At 36.3% G+C, this 22543-nt stretch overlaps 1 long non-coding RNA gene across 1 annotated transcript; it reads right to left on the reverse strand.

The window, feature by feature from the left end:
- Positions 1-18955: 18955 nt before the first annotated feature.
- Positions 18956-19997, reverse strand: LOC136816566 (uncharacterized). Its single transcript, XR_010847938.1, has 3 exons — positions 19910-19997; positions 19286-19453; positions 18956-19060 (listed from the first exon to the last, which is right to left on the reverse strand). It is a non-coding gene; the product is annotated as an uncharacterized lncRNA (long non-coding RNA).
- Between the last annotated feature and the right edge of the window lie 2546 nt (positions 19998-22543).

Here is a 22543-nt window from a genome sequence, read left to right on the forward strand (position 1 = left end):
GTATATAGCTCGTTGGATAGCTTAGAGTCTCTTCTTTCTTTTGGGCGCCTTCGGCGCCGCCCAATCTAATTCCTACGAGTTCGACCAAAAATAACGATTTCTAACTCAAACTGGGCATTACAGGAGGGCTTCGCCCTCCTATATAGCCCATGTCGTATATATACGACATCGGCACTTAAAGGGTTAATTGAGAAAAATTGCATTATTTGAGAAAATAAGTGACAACCAATCAGAATCGCGCATTTAGAATAATTTGAATAAAAGTCGTAAAAACGATTTCATGGTGCATGATTCAAATTACTAATTGTTTACATCATAGGATTTGAGTAGAAAATAAAAAGATCGAACAAATCGGCAAAAAGCTTTTGCAAAAAGAAGAGGATGTTTGGTGGTGAAAATGCTTACACAAGCGAAAAGAATTGCGAATATTGATTTTAACTTAAATTTTTAATCTTTTGAGTTTTAAGCCTAAAATGATCTTAACATGTCCCTATTTTCACCATGTTTTCTTTTTTTTCTTAAAAGATCGGGTGTTTTAGAGTCCGCAAATCCTTAAAATGCTCTTTTTTGAAAAATTGTCGGTCAAAGTTTTCTTTATGGTTGGCTCGGATTATCAGAACACGCCTGTCTCAGTGCCCCGGTAGAGTTTTTCCCTCAGTGGGGATGAAAATTTCTATCAAAATGCCAATAAGGATAGAAAATCTATTGTTTCCAGCTCGACAATTCCAGTGGGGATGGTTTTGGAGTGCAATTTTTTTACATTCAGTTTTCAATGGGGATAAAATCATAGAGCAATTTCGCAGTGGGGTTGAAATTGTAGGATATTTTTTCCACCGGGGACAATTCTTTGGCCAATTTTTCCACCGGGGTGGGGGGTTCACTGGGTCTGTGACACAGGGGTGTATCAGAGAGCGAAGATTACACACCTGTCTCAGTGACCCGGTGGCTTTTTTTGAAATTCACCGGAGATGAAGTATTCTTTTAAAAATCCAGAGGCAGTTACATCAAAATGTCTCGAAAATGTCAATATGAAAATTGCGAAATCAGAGAACATATGTCTCGCTCATTATAAAAAGGCCGAGACAAAATTTCAATAATTGGATTGTAACATCGAGTTAAGTCTCTTTTGTTAAGTCACCAGGGGGTAAATAAAACAGACCTTGATACATTTATCGTTCGTTTCAACTTGACGATTCGTTTAAAACTCAGCCTCCTAAATATTTGGGGTAGGTAAAATATGTACAAAGAAATTCATACTTTTCCAACCCGGCCAATCTTTAAAAAAGAAGCGAACAATAAAATATAATTACCCTTTCCAAATAAACCTCTTCGGTGGCGAGTGTAGTCTACTCTGACGTAATTGTAAAATTTATGTGATGGGAGTTTGACATAGTAATGTAATGTTGTTTGGGGAATTATGAAGTTCTCTGGAATTTCGATTGCATTTATTCCGGTTGATTTTTCATGACTTCTAATGGTACTTTTTCTAACGAGTTTGATTACTCTGTTCTCACACTTATGTCTTTTTTTTTCGCGTCCTTTTCCGTGATTACTTTTATTTATATTTTTAAAGACAGGTAAGAAGGCATATTGATGTAACTGAGAGGGTATTTTTCATAGACATAATTTTTACACGTTTTTTTATACCATTAAAAAAAAATGTTGTAATTCATGATGAAATTGGCCAAAATAATGATAAATATGCTTTTACGAAAACCACCATCCGGGAATTCAGGAACAGAACCTAGACAAGCTCCTTTTTTAGAAGATCTTTAACTGCCAATTACCAATTATACCCAGTAAGGCTCAAACGCCATTTTATGCTTCAGGTTTGGGTCGATTTTACTCGGAATTTTGCTATATTTTACTATCACATGCGATTGACGATTAAGTTTCACATAAAGATCAATGGAGACTGATAAAAGAGAGTTGTTTTCAGAATGTCGAAGCAAATGAAGTTTAACTGAGCTCGATGTATGGATAACCTCTTTTCTTCATTGATAATGTATTAACTCGGTCTTATGTCAGTCATAGCTTTCCTCGATTTCTTTACTCGATTATATTTGATAAGTGTGTAAGTGTATCTTTATTCGAATTTACTCGATTTTTGCCGATTTTATTCGCAATTTTACTTCTTTCGACTTTCACATGCGATTGATGATTAAGTTTCACATAAAGATCAATGGAGGCTGATAAAAGAGAGTTGTTTTCAGAATGTCGGAGCAAATGAAGTTTAACTGAGCTCGATGTATGGATAACCACTTTTCTTCATTGATATTGTGTTAACTCGATTTTATGTCAATCGTAGTCTTCCTTGATTTATTTACTCGATTATATTTGGTAAGTGTGTAAGTATTTTTGTTCGATTTTACTCGATTTTATCGATTTTATTCGGAATTTACTACTCTTCACTTTCTGATGCGATTGACGATTAAGTTTCACATAAAGAACAATGGAGGCTGATAAAAGAGAATTGTTTTCAGAATGTCGAAACAAATGAAATTTAACTGAGCTCGATGTATGGATAACCTCTTTTCTTCATTGATATTGTGTTAACTCGATCTTATGCCAATCGCAGTCCTCCTCGATTTATTTCCTCGATTATATTTTTTGGGTTGTAAATTTTTTCTTCGCCTTTACTCGATTTTCTCGATTTTATTCGCAATTTTATTACCTTTGACATTCTGATGCGATTGACGATTAAGTCTCACATGAAGATCAATGGGGGCTGATAAAAGAGAGCTGTTTTCAGAATGTCGAAGCAAATGAAGTTTAACTGAGCTCGATGTATGGATAACCTCTTTTCTTCATTGATATTGTGTTAACTCGATCTTATGTCAATCGTAGTCTTCCTTGATTTATTAACTCGATTATATTTGGTAACTGCGTAAGTGTTTTCGTTCGATTTAACTCGATTTTCTCGATTTTATTCGGAATTTACTACTCTTCACTTTCACGTGCGATTGATGATTAAGTTTCACATAAAGATCAATGGAGGCTGATAAAAGAGAGTTGTTTTCAGAATGTCGAAGCAAATGAAGTTTAACTGAGCTCGATGTATGGATAACCTCTTTTCTTCATTGATATTGTGTTAACTCGATCTTATGTCATTCGTAGTCTTCCTTGATTTATTAACTCGATTATATTTGGTAACTGCGTAAGTGTTTTTGTTCGATTTAACTCGATTTTCTCGATTTTATTCGGAATTTACTACTCTTCACTTTCACATGCGATTGATGATTAAGTTTCACATAAAGATCAATGGAGGCTGATAAAAGAGAGTTGTTTTCAGAATGTCGAAGCAGATGAAGTTTAACTGAGCTCGATGTATGGATAACCTCTTTTCTTCATTGATATTGTGTTAACTCGATCTTATGTCATTCGTGTTTACTCAATTATATTTGGTAAGTGTGTAAGTATTATAATTCGATTTTACTCGATTTTATCGATTTAATTCGGAATTTTACCTTTGACTTTTTCCTGAATCGACTATGTCATTCGTAGTTTTCCTCGATTTATTTACTCGATTAGATTGACTGAATGCATTAGTGTGTTTCTCGATTTTTGTCAATTTTTGTCGATTTTACTCTTTGTTTCTAGTTGATGACAACGACAACAATGAATGGTTAAGGATCCTGATGCAACCCATCAGCGGATTCTTCTTCTACATTACAATTTGTTAAGAATAAACACGGTAAGAACGAAATTTCTCGAATAATTTGCTTTTTTTTTGAATTGTGCTTTATCTTATTACAGTCTTCTTTTAATAAGAACAATCTCATGAGAATAAGGAGGCTCAAAATATGCCAAAAATAAGAACAATTATTAGAACCAAAGCAGTGCCTGGATTTGCTAGAAAACCCAAGGTTTCTAACAACATACGTCCTCAGTTTCAATGACCCAGTGGGTATTTTAAAACACCAGATTTGATAACTTTTGCATCGATTATGTTATAGCAGTAGGTGAATAAAAATTAAAGGAGACTTTTACTTGGCAATTTGTTCACTTTTTTATCCACCGGGAAGATTTTATCGGGTCATCGATACAGGGGTGTATATATAGGATTGATTAGAAGGATATAATGGTGCATGAATATATTTAACGGAAGTGTACGGTATTTTTCTACTGATTACTTTTCCGCTATTTTATAGATTGGTTGAGGGTATTGTTGAAGCTAAAAATAACCCATCAAACTAAGAGAACCCTGCACGTCGACCATATTGTACAATGAACGATAGAGGAGATACAGAGATTGTGATTCTGATTGGCTAATTGAGTTTTGTTATCCATATCTCTAAATTTATAGATAGTTAACTATATTGTTACCAGGCTTCTTCAGGCGCGGAGTTTACGCAAAATACTTGGAGATTCCCGGAGTACGTGTAAGAACATCTTTTTAAAAAAAACTTGGACTGTTTTAGTATTTCCAGTACCTTTTCAACATTAAAAGTAATGTGTCAAATCATTTAGGTCAACCGCAGGGAAAATTTTGTAAAACGGTCAAAATGTATCGCAGAAAAATTTTTAACTTTCTGCATCGTCTTCTCAAAACACGTTTTAGGGGGTTTTCGCGCACCTTGTCAGCTTTTTCTCAGGATTGAGAAAAGCTATCGACTTGAAATTTTCAGGGCAGTTTTCCATTATGGTAAGCCTCAGGATAAATGAAGCAGTTTTAAATAAAAATCATTTTTTGACTTTTAAACTGAAAAAGTACAAATTTTAGGTTCCAGACCCCCTGATTTGAAATTTTACAAAATTTTCCACTCATCCTGGAGACTTTCATGATACTAACCTTCACAGAAAAAAAATTTTGAATAGCTTTCCTAGATTTTCTTAAAAGGTTGACACAGTATTCTTATAGCTTTTACCCCCTGGACGATTTTACCCCCGTCTTTGCTATTTTTAGAATTTTTTTTTAATTTTTCAAATCCTTTATTGTTGTGCTACAATTGTGGAAAGTTTCATTGAAAAATATGTACTACTTTAGAAGATATAACAAAAAGTTTAAAAAATGACATTTTAAATTTCTCATATGACTACCCCTTTAAAGTTAGATTTTCGATAGAAATTTCAAGAGGTAATACTTTTTGATTTCTAAAAAGGGCTCAGTAGTGAACGATGTTAATCGAAAGTTTGAGCAATTGACTTGAGTGCCTCTTCTGAGTTATACTATAAAACCTGTTTTCGTCTGCTTATTTTTCTCGATCTTTATAATAAATTCTCTTCTTTGTAATGATATGTGATGCGTGGATGTAAATATTTTATCTTTTTTACTTTGAATAAAATATAAAAAGTAATTCCAAAATTTGCATTTAAAATGAATTTCATCCCCCAACAGTTTTGGACCGTTTCAGACGAGACTAAAAGATGAGCTATTCAGATTTTTGTAGACCTATCTAATTTTTAGTATTTTAAGTCTTCGTTTACGCTGACTTTATAAGAATTTACTCTAAAAATATCCACATTAAGAACTCTGAGAATATGACCATTAAGAATTTGGCAACTGCACCTCAGAATGGCATTTGTGTTCCTGTAATTACCAATTATACTCCGAAATTGCCATTATTTTAAAACATGTTAAATTTGGTTGAAATCAAGACCTAAGGCACTCAGGTTAATTTATATTTAATTTTATCATTACGTAACATGAATGTGAATAACAAAATGCGTACCTAAATGAGGTCGTTCGCTGCGGCAACGTGTTACTTGTGGTTTCAAGAGGACCACAAGTGGTCATCCAGAATATAGTATAATTGAAATTGCGGACGACAGCCTAATTGCCTTGTGATCACCACAAGGCGTTTTCCAGGGGTACGGTATATAAGTAATTTAGGCGCCTTGGGTGGATGATTGGTCTGGTGGGGGAGGGTTGGTGGATAATAGAAACCCACCCATTTATCTTAGTCTCTTCAATAGGTTGAGTTTTTTTAGTGATTTCAACTAAGAAATTATGAAAAAATATATATTTTGTTTGAGTTTTTAGAATATTTTGAATTTTATGAAAAAGAATGTCCGGGACCTAGAGCATTGATGCCCCGATGGTCCAATAGGACCTTAACCCTTTGAGGACACGCGATCATGGCCTCAAAGAGCCCCAGGGGGTTGAGCCTCTACACCGTATTCACCCGGTCGTTAGTATGTACTGACTTGCATGCAAGACCAGCAGCTGACTAAGAGCGTAGGCAGTGAGGAGTTTTGGCAGTGAGGAATAATTTGCTGTGTCAGTAGAGGTCCAGTTCACCGGTATCGAACCCTATGTGCATAGTATGCCGTCTCCGTATGTGTGAAAAGGCTTATCGTGACACGCGACCAGAGCAAGTTAACCTTATTGGGGTGACCGAGTACGCCATATAACTACTTGTGGTCTTGTGAAGGAAATTATTGTTAGTTATCAAGACAAATGCTTCACGGAGTATATTTTCTTTACAGCAACAACATATTCCGGAATTGCTTTTGTGCAAATTACATTTTAGATCAAATCTTCCATCATATATTTGCAATAAACCCCTTAAACAGTTACCCTTAACAAATTTAATAACTCCAAACTATCTATTTATCAAAATGACTAACTACATATGGTTGAAGAAGGACAAATTACGCATGTGTGGTATAAAGCAGATAATATTCTTTAAAGGAACAGATTAAAGATATCGGCCAAATATTGTCACCATTTCCAAAAAAACTTTTAAAGAGGGGGTCTATGTAACAAATCCTGCTTTACTAAAAATATACAAATAGAACGACCCCGACTTACCCTCTCGGATTCATTCCCTTTTGTTTATCACGGCAATTAACTACATGTGGTTTAAAAGAGCGACAAATTACGCATGCGTGTTACAATGGCAGGATTTGCAAGACGAACCTACTGGAAATGAAATCCCATTTCTTGCCCCCACCACCAGAATTTGTGGACATTAATGCCTTTTATGTAAGATTGAAAATTAAACGCAAATCTAACTCGAGAATACCCCAAGATTAGTTTTGTGAGATTTCACACTAACAGTTATGGGAGTAGTAGAAAGAAAATACACCCGTTTAATTGAAAATTGACATTTTACCAAAAAACATCATCATTCTTAAAAGTACGAAAGTCTAAAAAAGGTTAAAAAGGGTTAATTCAATAATCCTTACAAAGACCATATTTAAAATTGTACAAAAGTTACATACATCTATTTAATGCATGCGCGTTAGCAAAATTTACAAAAATTTACAATACACGGGCACTAAAAATGGAAATTCAGTTTTTTTCACCTTTTTATTCGTCTAGCCGCTATTCTGCTATGTTTAGCCTCTGGAATGTTTCAGCTTTGAAAAATTAGAGTATAATTTTCCACTAGGGACGATATTTTGACCAGTTTTTTTTCCAGTGGAAAGGGTTCCCAGTGGGTCTGAGAAGAGGGTGTACATAAATTTGAGCCAGATTTATGAATATTTTATCTTTATGCTTATGACTTTTTTCAAAACTTAACGGTATTGGGTACCATGTTCCGTCAGGGTACCGCACTGGGATCCCCTACTCCTGAAAGAATACATCATGCTGGAGTTTAAAAAGTCGACCCTGTCAGATATGAATGTTTGGGACCATGTCGGAACGAAAAATTCAAAAAATCTTCCGATTTTCACCCTGAAAAGTGGCAAAAATGACAAACGATTGAAAGATTTTCTGATTCCAAGCCTGAAAATTGTCTAAAATAACCAAAAGTCGACCCTGTCAGATACACACCTTAAAAATAGTAAACTTGGGATCCTGTCAAATATCTTCAGAGCCTAAAATAGGTACCCTGGCCAACAGCACGTCCCCCAGGATTGAATGACTATGTTCAATTTCGATTTATTATTCAAAAAATATTCTTGAAAAATTATATTTTAAAGTTGAAACTGTAAACAATGGAACACCCCTGTATCACAGACCCGGTGGGGCCCTAACCCAGAAAAATACCCTACAAATCAGCCCCATTTGGAAGTTGACTTCATTCTAAATTCAATGTAAAAACCATCTCCACTGGATTCTTTGAGGTTGGAACAATAGAATTTCTATCCCCATTTTGATTTCGATAGGAATCTTTATCCCTACTGTGGGAAAAAGTTTCACCGGGGCTTTGAGACAGGGGTGTAATGAATGTTGAAATTCCAGGTCATAATATGGAAATTTCATCCCCAGTTTCCAGAAGTTTTAAACTTTAATAAGGCAGGGTTAGATCAAGAAAAATCTTCGTTTGGGCTTCGGTACTTTTTCTACCGAGTCACTAAGATGGGGTACATTTTTTTAATAAGCAACTCTTGGGTCAGCCTTGTGGTTACTTAAAAGTCTTTCTCAAAAGTATGGGGACACTTTAGTTTTTTGACTTTTTCTTAGCACTCATTCATGCTATGTTAGAAAGTCATACACCGTTGGAAAGATATTTCCAATGAGAATAATCTAAAGGATGAAAAATTTTTGGAAAATTGAAATATGAAGAAGTATCCAGAGAGTTTTGAGAAAGACTTTAGCACTCTAGCTCAATTTCTGATAATTTCCCATTTTAAAGCATTAAATCTCGAATACTTTCCATGGGGCCGATCATCTGCGTCAGAAAAAACATACAATTTGCCATAACGAGCAAAGATTTTTAATCTCTTCTAACATGTGCATATTTCCCTTCCTTCCGGTAACGGTTATTCAATAAAGTATGTACTTGAAATAGACGTTGAAAAAACGTTAAAAAACGTTAAATGACCATTAAACAAAAACTGAAATCCTTTGTGAATTAACACCACGTATATAAACACCGATACCAGATATATTTTCGATCATGTTTCGATTGAAATAACGACGCCAATCGCAATCAAAATGACTTCAGTATGCAAACTACACTGTAAACATCTCCGCCACTGCTTACTCCACCCGAATTTATCACGCCTCTCCTAAACTATTCCCTTTTTTAGTGATCTTGTGTAGACGATAGGATCGTCTATATGCAAACCAATAAGTATCTAGTATATTATTAACCAATCAGCGACAGAGATGTCTGACCAATTGTGTGCAAGGATAAGTTGACTTTGACCAATTATGAAAAGGATAAGTGGGCTTTGACCAATCATGTGCAAGGATGACTTGGCCTTGACGAACCATAGAAGACTTGTGTGCAAGGATGAATTCATATCGATTTACAGCGAGTAATGAAGTTTTCTAAACGGAAGAGAGAAATCAAAGAGATGATAGTTCATTTCTAGCAGTTTCGACCTAGTCCGAATTGCAGAACTACACGTGTACTTTTTATAAAAACAAACTATACAAGAAGACAAGGCTTCGGTGGCCAAAATATCAAAATATCGAGACAAAGTTTAAAAAACTTTGAAATGTCTTGAGAACATTTTTACCAAAATTACCAAAAAGTTGATAACATAGAAAGTCTTTTTCATAAAAAATATTTTGGGTGCTCTTATAAAAAAAACGTGTATTTTTCTAATGGCAATGAATTTTTTTCGGGAAGAGTATACAAAGGCAGCAAATTTGTAACCCTGGTGATTCCACCAAGTGCGCGATAAAGTAATCAAGCCTCTCAACTTTGATCCATCATAGTTTTAAGTAAAGAAGTTTTTTTTTAAATATTTCATCGTTTTCACTTGATTTAGGGGGGAGGGCTGTTTCTGTTCGGGGTCGAAACTAAGGATAATAGCTCCTGAAATAATAGAGCTTTCGGCATGAAATTTTCTGTAAATTCCTAACTTTTATTTACTTTAGGCGTACAAACTTTCGCGAGCAGAAACTTTCGCGAAGACGAAAAATCGCGAAATTCACGACATTTACTTTCGCGAATGTAACGGAAAAATTTTTCGCAAGAATAAACTTTCGCGAATCAAGACGTAAAATTGAGAATGTCATGGACCGAAAAGAGTTATGAGGAGTTAAGATAAGAATTATGGAGTGAAAAGTCATCATACTCAAATATGAACATTTTTTGAACCGGCCCTAAAAGCTTGGTATGAATAGGGTTTATTAATGGCGTAAGCTCAGAATTTTGCAAAAGCGGATAAAGGCCCGTTGTAAAAGGGGTTGGCGTTAGCTGCCGTTAAATTATGGACCGAAAAGAGTTATGAGGAGTTAAGATAAGAATTATGGAGTGAAAAGGACCGGTATTTTATGATCCGACAATACGATAATGCTCAGAAAATATTAATGATTAAAAATTACCTCAAATAACAAAGTTCCATACGAATGCAAGAATCTTCAATCTGGTCGTTTGTGTTACAGACTTTTCATCCACGAGGGTCTAAAAGAAATACAAAAAAACCTTTATGTATAAATTTTCCGATCCTAGGTCTTAAAAGCTAGAAATTACGCTCTTGGTAGACTGAAGTCGTTTATAATGCGTGTAACACAGTAGTATAGGCGTTATATGATAATACGATTATTGTTACGGGATTTAGTTTGTACAAACTAAAATTGTTCTCTCCATTACTTTTTGCTTTATTTCTACTATGTCTGAATTAGTCGCTAGCTTGCTAGACTACGCTTTTGGAAGCCATATATTTCTATCTGAAAAGGTGACCCTGGGGTTTCCATACAAATGCCGGATTGAAAGTTTAATATATCGCCAGATTTCAAAAAATATAAAGCGCGAAAACAAATAGATTCAATCCGTCAAATACAGTGCAAACCTTTTACCATAATTTCATTTCACAAGATAGTGAAAAAAATTGTCCAATTTCAGGGTTGGTGCTTTAGCAACTAGGTTGTTTGTTTAAAGTAAAAAATTTGTAGACCAAAATTGTAGGGTATTTTTCCCACCAGAGATGAAATTTTGGCGTCATTGGCGTCATTGCCATTCCACTAAAATGATTCCCCAAAATGTCAACCTCGAAATTGAAAAGAACCCGACCTGCAAGCAGGATTTTCATTCACTTGACATTGCTTTTAGTTTTGTTGCAACTGTTTAGTTTAGTTTCTCTGACAGATCACTAGATCTAATCCTGCAGAACGACATACCAATAGTACATAACTAGATGTACTAGAAGCCATCCCTTCTAGCCCCCTCTTTAATTTCATACTCTAAGAAGACGGACGCAATTAGCTAGGTATTTGATTTTAACTTATTTTTTGTGGTTTTATCCTTAATTATCTTTGCAATCCCTCAGATTTATTCACTACACTGTGAGTGGAAATGTAGTTGAGCAATAGGGTTGTAAGAACCATTATATATGTCGATACAGACAGATAAATTTCATGTCAGTTTGGACAGATAAATATATATCACTTGTAAGCGTGAAAATTGCCATAGAAGAGCAGCCATAAATATGTACTTTTTAAATTATCTTTATAGAACCCTGTTTTTGTCGACGTTTTTGTCGACGTTTATCTAACGTTCACGACGTCCATATAATTTTAGATGAACGTTGAAACAATGTTGTGTGCCAGCTGGGAATGAGTTCCTCTGATGATTCAGTTCACAAAGAAATCCCCCCTGGTTCTGTTGACCTGGACGACCCGAACACGGTTAATAAAAATGGGCAAAGACCTTATGATGAGTGTACACCCCAACAACCGAAAAAGACATCGCTGAAAACAGATGAATAACTTTATAAAACCACTGGACATTGCAGACAGTAACACTGAGATTGACCGACACCAAGGAACTTAGATAAATTTCGTATTCTAGATGAATCGTTTAAAGTATTATTAAACGAAGCTGGCAAAAAGGATGTGGTAGAGCAGGATGAGGAACTTATGAACACAGAAGCGGGTCTTGGATGTCTTGGGCCCATTTTGTAGTATTTGGTCAACATGGAGGTAGACAAAGACAAAATTGTCAAGGATGAAAACGCTCTAGAAAAGCTGATTGAAGGAGCAAAAGCTGCATCTACATCCTTTGAGCAGACAGTGACAGTAGTTGGTCCACTTATTAACCACATTTTGTAGATTCTCTGTTCTCTTCTCAGTCATGTTTAACGACAAAAAGAAAGCCAAACTTCTTCTCAAAGATTGGAAGGATCTTTTGGTGAACGAAGAGATTTATCTTTTTGGGGGAAAGTTCGAAGACAAGGTTGTTAAAACTCAAAAAAACAGACTAAAGACAAAACAGTTACTAAAGGACTCTATATCTCCTAAAAATCCTCGCTTTCTGAAGGGCCCTCCTCCTCAGAGACTGCGAGGAAGAGCGCGAGGAGGATACAATTGGTCATTCAGGAATTTCCGTTCCTATTAAGGCAACCAAACAAACTCCAACAATTCTCCAAATAACATTGATGGATTCAGCAATCGTGGCAGGGGTAAGAATTTTAAGATTTTCTCTGTTTCAAGTTGTCAACCGATAACTTATTATTTCAAGTTCACCCAGCTTTGAAAGGCCTTTTTGGGGGTTCGACAAGTTTGGTCTTAAGATTAGCAGGCAGGCTGAAGTATTTTCTAAAAGACTGGGAAAAGGTCAAAAACGATCAGACTATTCTAGACCTTATTCAGGGTTGCAAGATTCCTTTTGTTCAATGGGAAACCCCAATTCAAAAAATTGTCCATTGAGAATGAACAGAGAGGAAGAGATGATTATAGATCAAGAGATGGAGAGTCTATTGGAAAAGGGGCCATAAAAGAAACGGTCCCATCTCCAGGTCTTGAGCACTCTTTTTACAGTGAAGAAAAAAAGACAAGGGTTATCCAAGAGCGATAAATCTAAAATTTCTAAGCTCGCACATCCCTTAATGTCATCTTGAAAATGGAAGGTTTGTATTGGCTAATGGATCTATTATGTCCGGGAGACTTATTAATCAAATTGGATTTGAAGGAAGTTTTCTTCTCGGTGGCGTTAGGGAAACAGTACAAAAAATTAGTCAGGTTTAAAATGGAAAGGCAGGTTGTATCAGTTCCTGTGTATTTGTTTCGGTCTTGGTCCAGCGCCCAGATTATTCACCAAATTGATGAAGGTTCCTATAACTATCTTAAGAAGACTGAATATTTGGTTGATTGTCCATCTTCATCATCAACATTAAAAAATCCCAACTAGAACCATTATGCCCGGAGTTGGAGTTCTTAGGTGTGACTGTGAATTCGGTGAGTTGACTTTACCATCGGACAAAATTAAAAGATTGGACAAAAGAAAATATTGTCAGCCAGTGCGAACAGATTCTGTCCCAAACAAAGGTGAGTCTGACGAAGCTGACAAAACTTCTGAGGAGGTACTGTTTGCAGCACCACTGCATTACAGAAAAATTTAAAGATGTCAGATAAAGGGGCTGAAGTTTTTACCAGTCAAAAGTACACCTGTCGGAGGAGGTGAGACTAGAGTTAGAATGATGGAAGGAGAATCTAAAATTGTCAAATGGAAAATCTCTGTTAAATAAGAACCCAGACATGGTAATGTCTACGGATGCATCTAAGAAAAACTGGGGAGTAGATTGTCAGGTCAAACGAACAGGGGGACCATAGTCAATGACAGAGAAGTGGACTGCATATAAACATTCTACAATCATGATCGAAATATATTGAGATTTGACGTTTTTCAGAATTTAAAGTTCGGTTCCTAAGGTCCTAAGTCTTAAAGTCTCATTTTAAAAGTCAAAGTTAAAACTCTACTTTCCAACCGTAGTTTAGGGCGCTTAAAAATCATTTTTAGTGTTTAAAATTTCGCAGGAAAGTCCACTTTGTCTCAATTATTTTGTCCATGATTGTAGAATTAGCTTAGTTAGCAATAAAAAAGTCACACGGACTACCTCAAATGTACGTTGTATCCATCTTCAGATGGACAACACAACAACCCTTTCCTACATAGTGAAAATGGGGGAGGGGTACTCAAAACCAGGTGTTGTTGGAATAGACTCAGGAGGTTTTGAATTGACTACTGTCCAAGGAAACAGGAGATTACTGTGGAATACCTCCCTGGAAAACTAAACAAGACAGCAGACTGGGAGTCGAGAAACGTCAAGGACTCCAGCGAGTGAAAACTAGACCAAGAAGTTTTCATACAGATCACAAGAAGTCTGGGCCGCCCACAGATAGATCTATTTGCCTCTCGAGTGTCGTACCAGCTTCCTCGGTGTGTTTCGTGGAAACCAGACCCAATTTGTCTCAAAATGGACGCCTTTTTAAATGTTATGGGAAGGTCATCTGATGTATGCATTCCCTCCGTTTTGTCTGTGTGCTAAATAAAGTAGCCCAGGAGCAAGCAGAAATGAATCTATCACCGTTTTTCAATAATGACGTCATTTGAATCTTACTCATGACGTGTTTTTTTTATGTATTTTATAACGTCAAATCAGTTTTTTCTTCAGATTGACTTAATGTAAATTTTTGACCCAACACTTTTCGAAATCCTCTCATTGATACGATTGTTTTGAGCTATATATGAGAGTTAAGGAATAATGGGAAGCGGTGCGCGTCACGCAAAATATATTTAAGACATGCCTTAACTCACCCGAGGAATTTAACCTGCATTCAGAGGAGAGAACAAGCACAGTAGGTAAAGGTCAGTTACGAGGGCGGTATCTTGTGAAAAGGCGAGCAAGCTTGACCGTTTATAAAAAGGCGATGTTAATATTTTCAGAAGCAGCTGGCGAAACAATCTCGTGTAACTTATAGCGTGTCCAAAAAGGACATAAGTTTGGCGCAGAAAACTTGGGGCCTTTGCAGAAGCATCAACAGTGTTTTGAAATATTCTAGGGTTACCTAGGACGATTAAAACACATCAAATTTTCTTGAACATACCCCTGTCTTATCAGAACATATCAATATTTCTACCTGATATATTTATGGAACCCTAATCAGAATAGATCGAAATTTCTAGCCAACATATACGTTCAGAACACATCGGAAAAAAGAGATCCTCTAGCCGCAGACAAAAAAATTCTCTCGCCGCCTGCTTTCGTATTTTTAATACATTAATTCGAGAAGTATGCAATCATTGACTTTTTCTTTCAAAACCGAAAGAAACAAAGAAACCTTATGTTAAACAGACAACCATCGCCACAATCCCATCTTGGCCTGTTGGAAATTCATCTTTTCAGGTATCATTCAAATTGAAAATCAATACTTGGTCCGATGGATTGAAAATTATTTTCACATTCACTCCCGAAGGAACAACCATCCGATTAGCTTCTAATTTTGCCAATTATCGGGTAAATTTTTTATTTAAATCTTCGGTTCTTCCAGTCGCCCTTCATCCCTATTTCCATCTCCTCAACTCATCTTTACATACCACCTCTACATCTCTCTCTACCTTAAGTGCATTACTTTTCACGAGAATAATATTTCGCGAGTTTTTCCGAAAATTCTTAATAAAATTTAATGCTTGCAAAAATTTTAAAAACTAGTATTTTTGCCAAAGTTGAAATGTGCCAAAAATGAAAGAAATTTGTTGAAAAAGGAGGCGATTCGCGAGAAATATATTCCACGAAAATTAAACTATTCTTGAAATAAATAGTAAGAGTTAGTTCATGTAATGTTTCCAGCTCACCCAAATAGAGACTTGTACGCATGCGTAATTTGCCGTTCTTTTCAACCACATGCAACTAATTCCCGTGATAATCAGGCAGAGAGGCATCAAGTACTATTATGGGAATCTTTGGTATGATCCTAATTTGGAATCCCCGCCAATAAGAAACCTTAAAACACTTTTTATAAATCGAATTTCTCCGTAATTCAAAAAACTTAGATTCCCAATTTGAGTTCAAATTAGAGAGATCAAAATTTCTACTCTAATGTTATTTTAAATTATTATCCGACGCGCGAAAATAGCGACATTTGATTGGCTTCTTTGCTGTCCAATATTTTCGAATATATAGCTTGGAAGTAGTTCAAACTATGATAACGCTCTGGACACAAGGTGACTTTGACTCACTTCTTCGAGAGGCAAGAACCATCGATTTTGAAGAAAAACTGTATGAAGACCAGCGCTGAATCGAATTCAAAAAGATTTGCAAAGTCTATCTTATCTGGAAATGTGAAGGCAGCCTTACGATTGCTAGATGTTGAATCTTCGAAGGGTGTGCTGAATCTAACCAACTCCACGCTTCAAGGTCCCGGTGTCCGTCCGATTGGTATTGGAGAAGTTCTACGAAGAATAGTAGGGAAAGTCGTCATCAACACCATTGAACCGGACATTCTCAACAGTGCAGGTTCCCTACAATTGTGTGCAGGACTACCAGCAGGCAGTGAAGCAGCAGTACATAGCATGAAAGATATCTTTGAGGAGCAAGAAACTGATGCAATACTCATCATTGATGCAGAAAACGCATTCAATTCACTGAATCGAAAAGCATTGCTTCACATCATCAAGTATATCTGCCCACCGATGTCGACGTACGTGAAGAATTGCTACCGTACTGCATCAAGATTATTCATTTCGGGCAGCAATCAAGAAATCTTGTCTGCAGAAGGCACAACACAAGGCGACCCATTAGCTATGCCATCCTATGCTATAGGAGTTGTTCCGATGCTCCCACTCATCGTAGACAAAAGTGATACCAAACAAGCAGCTTTCGCAGACGATCTTTATGGTGCTGGTTCTCTTCCCAGTCTTCAGAAATGGTGGGCCAAGATTGAACAAACAGGTCCATTGTTTGGATACTTTCCAAAGGCTTCCAAATCATGGTTGGTGGTGAAAGACGAAAAGCTGGAGGAACCCAAAGTGATGTTTGCAGACACCAATCTAAAGATCACCTCATCGGGTAGAAGATATCTGGGAGGCTTCATCGACAATCAAGAAGGGATTCATGCATACAAGAGAGAACTGGTCGAGAAATAGATTTCTGAAATAAACATCTTGTCAGAGATTGCAAAAGCTGAACCTCAAGCAGTGTATTCTTGCTTCACACATGGGTGGGTACACAAACTCAACTACTTCTTACGAGTTATCCCTGACTTCACAAACAAATTGAAGTTGCTAGACCAAATCATCAACCAAAATTTGCTGCCTACGATGTTCGGGAAAAATTTAACTGAAAATGAGCGTAAGCTACTAAGCCTTTCACCAAAACTTGGAGGTTTAGGACTGCCGATATTCTCAGTCGCGTGCGTTCATGAATACGACAATTCAAGAAGTTTAACATCACAAAGCATCCAAAACATCCACCACCAAAAGCACGACTTTGATGTTAACTCAGAGGAATGTAAAGATATGGAAAAACAAGAGCTCACAGGCGAGCAATTGAGTTACAAGCGACGAGGCAAGACTCGACTTGAGTGTTCGATGTTGTTGGCAACGCGGAGAACGTGCATTCTTTGACGTAAGGATTTTCAATCCATTTGCTCACGTTAACAGGGACCTAGACAAAGTCTTTCGAGCCAACGAAAAAGAGAAGAAGAGAAGTTATGGAAGACGGGTAGTCGAAGTTGAGCACGGCTTATTCCCACCCCTAGTTTTTACTCCATATGGAGGTTTTGGGCACGAAACTTCAAAAGCCATTACAGTGCTTATAAATAAACTCTCTGAAAAAAGAGACATTGAAAGATCCACAATGGGTAAACGCAAAGTTGTCGTTCGAATTACTGAGATCAGCAATCCTCTGTTTACGGGGATCCCGAAACGATAAAAGAGCATTATTACAACAAAATGAAATTGACAACATTGAAATTTTTATGAAAAAAAATAGGAACACATATATCTAAAATTTGTCTAAAACGGGACTAGACTAGTCGTATATGTTTTATAAAAAATTAGATTTATTTTACAGCGTGCCGGGAAAGCCTCCGAAGTTATATGATTGTTATAGGAGTGTTTTATATATGATTTTATTTATATTCAAATTTATAGTCGGAATATGTTTTTAAGTTGCAACTTTGGTCCAAATTTCATGTTCATACCATTAGCCAAACTGGAATTATTTAAAGAACAAGTTTTGCTGACGCCAGCATTTTTTGGTTTTTGCGGTTTTTCGCAAAATTGGCAAAACCTAAATTTAAGTAACACCGATTTTCATGTTATACATCGTAATGCGCTTCTTTAAAGGTATAATTTATTATGCTAGGAGGGGTGGAATTACCTCCGAAAGATTAACAAAAATTTGCACACGCATTAATTTACCTGAGGAGTTCCGAGATTTTTTCCGTACAATATTTTCCGAGCCTTTAGGCGAGAAAAATATACGGAAAATTCGGAACGAGTGAAACATTTCCATATTGTACGAGCAAATGTCTGATAACTGGTTTATCGGTGACCCAAAAAATTTACTTTTTATGAGAAAAAAAAGCGCAGGATATTTTTGTAGCAAAGTGACGTTAGTTTGCTTCTACCGATACAATGCAACAATATCTTTTCTTCAATTTATATTTTGTACACGTAAAAACAAGATATATTGTACTCTTTTTAACCAATCAGATTGCAGATATTTTTTGGATTGCCGATAATGCAAACTATCAGCTTATTGGTTTAGTGCCCACCGAAATGATCGATCACACCTGGCAAATACGATAGATACAGGAGGTGGATGAAAACGGTGTACATATAAAGTCAATTTTATTTCTATTTCGGCGACGAGCTGAGAGACACAGTGACAAACAAGCTTCCAAAACTCACGTTTTCCAATGTGAATATCATAGTTTCCAAAAAGAGAGTATAATGTTTCATTTAAAGAACTTGTGGAAGTTACTAAAGAGGGAGATGATAACCTTCAAACCCTGTGTGCAGCTAAACTTACTTTGTATACAGTGTGCCCCGAAAGAAAAACATATACACACTAAAATGTTCCTACTTCTTATCGTGTCCTGCCATATGACTTTTTCGGGATACTCTGTATAGCTGGTTGACTTTTATATGAATATCGCGTGTGCCAGAAATAAGTTTTCCTCGTTAGTGTGAAATTGCTTCGAGTTATATTACTTTTCAAGGAATCAAGCCCTCAACGGCCCTCAAGTTGGCGTAAACTCAAAGTTTTGCAGAAGCAGATAAGGGGCCGGCTTAAAAGGGACTGGCGTTAAAGTACAGTGTTGACCGGATTGAAAAGATGTGATGACCTGATGAAGTTACTCAGAATTAAATTTTACCTCAAATGAAAATGTTTCAAAATTCCTGAGTTTTAGACTGTTAATATCCATACGGTTGTGGGAATCTTCATTCTGGTAGTATGTCTTTTCAAACTTTTCATCCGCAATGATCTAAAAGAAATATAAAGACATTATTAACTTTATCTCTTTTTTTGCCAATCCAGACGAGAAAGTAAAGTGTTGACCGGATTGAAAAGATGTGATGTTCTGATGAAATTACTCAGAAAAATGAAATAACGATTAAGAATCCAGGGGAGGGGGCAGTCAGGCAAATTTTCTGACAGGTATGTGCGGCGGTCAAGGGTATGTTTTTCAAGATAGCTGAAATGCACTCACTATAAGGGTGGACATTTCAGCAAATCCAGGATTACAAGATTACAAGTTGGTTAAACCATTGCCCCCGGTTTGAGAATCAAAATTCCTGAGCTTGAGATTGATAATACTCATACAGTTGCGAGAATCTTCATTCTGGTCGTTTGTCAAACTTTTCATTTGCACAAGGATCTAAAAGAAACATAAAGTCATTATTAAATTTGTCTTTTTTTGCCAATTCAGACGAGAAAGGGTCTACTCAGCTCCCTCGCCAACCTAAAAAATAATCAAAGCCCTCCTGAAAAAGGGTTATATGAAAGTAATTTCGCAATAGGATTACGTAACTTTAGTATATCGGGTACTCAAGACCCCTAATGTACGAACGTAAGAAGGACCAAGTTAATGAAGAATTGTCTTACTGTCCCCAGACATTGAGACTTTTGAGGCAAGTTTTTATGACGTCATCGATTATGACGTCATTTCCCTTTTTCCACGAAAATCAGCGAAAAAACAATTAGGTTAGACATCAGGTTAGAAACTTCATCATAGTGCCCTTTATGTTCAGTCATTTGTTTGGTCGTTTTCTGTCGGCTAATGTAATCTAGAAATTATGGTAATTTTCAGTTATTGAGACATGCCATAATTTACCTGAGAAACATTATTTTTTGCGTTCAACACGATATTTCCATGTTTGTCCTTTGTTAATTGCATCGACAGATGCATCTATTTGTAAGCCTAGCCTAACATCGAAAATAAGTAGAGAAAATAAAGTATTAATATTCACAATTGGAAATTGACTATGGTGGAGTGTTTCAAACCATACCCAAGGGGAAAATTGGCAATTGGGGAGTCTAGGATATCCACATTGCTGATGGACACACCAGGATAACGTATCAAATATCCAGTCTCATCTACATTATTTAATCAATGTTTACCAGACTTTAGTAGAATTATCAGGGAGACATTTGCCATGACAACGCTTGAGTGGTCTTGAGTAGGATCCTTCATTGGGCCATTAATTTTTTTACGCATACAAGGGCTGGGGCGGGGTGGACGAATATATATATATTTTTTTTTATATATATGATTTGAGAAGCTACATTACACTTACGAACATATACTACTTACAAAAACAAACACAGAATAAATAAATAGCTCCTCCCCCCGCAAGGCACTAAGTGATATCGCCAAAGGTACTAAGCTATTGAATAAAAGAAAAAAACTTAAAGGGAAAACCATCACTAAAAGGATAAACACAAATATTAAAAAATATTAGAGCTTTGTAAGAAGATCATTAAACTAAAATAAGGCACCACTAAACCTTTCAGAGTCGAGAATGAATTCAATGACATGAGTAATTATTATGTTATTTATGTTGAAAGGTAATTCTGGATCACCGTACAACAAAAGGTCGAAGAGTTTAAGAGGGCTTAGTGGATAAATATTTATGTCTTGGTTCAGAAGTTTGTTGAACAAAAGATGTCTTGCCTGAGAGTAAATACACGTTTTTTTTTTTATAAGGAACACGTTTATAAGGAACTCGAGGCTGAAAATGGTTCAAAAAATAAGGACTTGTTAAGGAACTGCCCAGGCTGAGAATAAGTGGATTTGAAAATAATGTACCTTATTGGGACTAATTTGACCAAATTTTGATCTTTCAAGGGGCAAAAAGTTCAAAATTTCCTATGTAGTAAGGAACTCGATAATGAACTTTGAGACTGAAATTCTCTGTAAGAATAAGGAACTCCAGGCTCAGAGCAAAGTTAAGGTTCCTTATAAAAAAAACAACGTGTAGAGCAGTGCAAAAGAAAGTGTTGAGAGTTTTCGATGGAATTTGTTCTACACGCACAAAATGGATCTAAGGTGTCACGAAAACCGTGTCTAAATTTATGTTCATTGAGGTGACTAAATCCCACTCGAAGACGATTGAGAAGGATCACACCCTGGTTGTCACGAGCTCGAATATTTCCAGGGATATAATCTGAGAAGAAATTTCATTAATAGCTGTAAAGTAGTTCGTAAGATGTCATGGGCCTTATATTGATCTGTCATTTCCACGTCATCAACATGCCAAGACTGAGCAATTTATACATTTTTATTTATCATTTATTTCTTTTGTTGTATCTGAAAAGCAAACAACAAAGTTTAAAATATGTTCACCTTTTTATTACAAAATCCAAAACTTTTGAAGCCTTCAGATATTCTTAAAATTTTTCAAGTTTTAAGTTTAAAAATGTTCTTAACTTGTGCTTGATTTTAGAGTTTTGTGAGTATTTTTGTTTGAAAATTAAGTTTCTATAGGAAGTATAGGTCTGCGAATCAGACTATATGTATGTATGCCTGTATGTATGTTTATTTGAAGTTCACTAAGAGGTAGCAGCCCGGGGGGGGGAGGTACTAGGGTTGCGAGCTGACGGGGGGGTGCTGCCCGACTTTCGAACTTTGGACCCTAACTGGGACTAAAAAAGAGAAAACAAAGTAAAATTTTGGGAATTTTCCTATTTTTCCGACACTTATTGGGACTGAAATTTGATTTTCTGAAATTTGATTTTTCCGACCCTTAGCGGGACTTTTGAAATCCAAAAAGGTACCCTTAAGGGCGGCACGTACCGTACCCTCCATTTGCATAAGTACCCCCGGGGATAGCAATAAGCTAATAAAAGTCAACAATACTTTACAATTTATAAGGTGATTACAAAAAAAAGCCGACACCGTCAAATGTCAATATAGGCTCGGAAGTTTCTGCACAGACGTGATAAAGGTTTCCGTTGCTTTAGATTTAGATTTAGATTCCTTCCTTGTTGAGATGAAACAAAAAACTTCCTGTCAACCTTAATAAAAAATTCGCCCAAGATTCCGATGGGTAGAAAACAATATTCTACAATTTCAGCCCAATAGGAAATTGACTTCATTCCCACTTAAAATTCAACGGAAAGAATTGCACTCCAAAACCATCCCCTCTGAATTTTTGAGCTTGGAACAATAAGATTTTTGTGTCCCCACTTAGTGAAAAAACTTCCACCTTCGATGAGACAGGGCTGTCACGAAAAACCTCCATAACAAATGATTTAGCAGTATATACAAAGCAGCTTAAAAAGCTCTAAATAAAACTTCATATGAAAATGAGAGCATATCAACAACAATGAAAGTTAAGTCTGGTCCTTGTAATAAAGTGTCATTCAAAGAGACGCCCCTGTATCTTGAACTGCAATCAAAGACAGCTCGAAGCTTGTCAGGTTTACGCGGATGGTAAGCGCCACGATGTGGTATGTACCATACAAA

This window comes from Clytia hemisphaerica, unplaced genomic scaffold (genome assembly GCF_902728285.1).
Source record: "Clytia hemisphaerica strain Z4C2 unplaced genomic scaffold, Clytia hemisphaerica genome assembly, whole genome shotgun sequence".
NCBI classification, from domain to species: Eukaryota; Metazoa; Cnidaria; class Hydrozoa; order Leptothecata; family Clytiidae; genus Clytia; species Clytia hemisphaerica.